The following is a 1,346-nucleotide window of genomic DNA, read 5'->3' as shown; positions in this document are numbered from 1 at the left end:
AAATTAGATTTTTTCATAAATAAAATGAACATATAATGATTAATATGGTATTGGCCATTTTGAATCAGAAAACAGTATGGTTTACTATGCAAGGAATGACATAATCAAGAGGAATGGGGTTACATTCACCATCAAAAAGGACATAAACACAGACCAATGGATAGGAACAGAAAATCCATAAATAAAATCAGCATCATACAGATAAGTGATCTCTGATTAGTGCCCCCAAAGAATCAAATTGGAAATGAATGCCTTCCTTAACAAATGGTGCTGGAAAAAGTGGATATCTAACTGCAAAAAAATGAAGCAAGACCCTTACCTCACTCCATACACAAGATCAAATTCAAGGTGGATCATAGACCTCAAGGAAAACCCCCAAACTATTAGGATCATCAATGAGAGAATTAGGACATGGTTCAGGGAATACATGGGCTACCTGAAATAAGGAAGGATACACACACACAGGAAGCTAAAATACACAATTGGGACATACTAAAGATAAAACACCTGTGTACATTGAAAGACTTCATAGAGTAATAAGAGAGCCCACAGCCTGGGAAAACATATTTAGCCATGACATATCAGACATAGGGCTTATTACTAAAATCTACAAAACTCTGCAAGCTGACAATCAGGAAAAAAAAAATGCCCACTTAGGAGGTGGGCAAAAACCTGAACAGAAGATTCACAAGTGAGGAAACCCAAATGCCCAATAAACATATGAGAAAATGTTCCAGATCATTAGTCATCTGGAAAATGCAAATTAAAACAACTATGAGATACCACCTAATCCCCTTAAAGCTAGCCCAATTCAAAAAATCAGAAAGCAGAAAATGTTGAAGGAGGGTATGGTGATTTAAGAACTCTCATCCACTGCTGGTAGTCATGTAGATACATACAGTCACTGTGGAAAGCAATTTGGCAAAACCTAAAACCCAGAAGTAAGAAACAGACCATGATCAGACATCTGTGCTCCAATGTTCATGGCGGCACAGTTCACAATCACAAAGAAGTGAAAGCAGCCTGAATCTCCCATCAATAGAATAATGGATTAAAACACTCTGATATATACACACAATGGAGTATTATGGGTCCCTAAAAAGCAGTGATGAAAACATAAAGCATATCATCTTGTGGAAAGAGTTGGAGGATATTAGGCTGAGTGAAGTTAGCTAAGCACAAAAGGAAAAGTATATCATGAATCCACTGAGATAAATTCAAACAGCAGAAAGGGCATAGAAGAAAATGCACATAACACATAGTTCCCAGTCAAAGAACCAGGTACTGTAGCAGGAGTCAGAACAAAACCAAGGATTCATGTGGCACCAAAAAAATTAAAAGAAGAA

Source organism: Echinops telfairi, unplaced genomic scaffold, assembly GCF_000313985.2.
Source record: "Echinops telfairi isolate 266 unplaced genomic scaffold, ASM31398v2 ScPeMD7_3533;HRSCAF=4204_0, whole genome shotgun sequence".
NCBI lineage: Eukaryota > Metazoa > Chordata > Mammalia > Afrosoricida > Tenrecidae > Echinops > Echinops telfairi.
The sequence above is the reverse complement of the archived record's forward strand: the minus strand, read 5'-3'. Positions refer to the sequence as shown.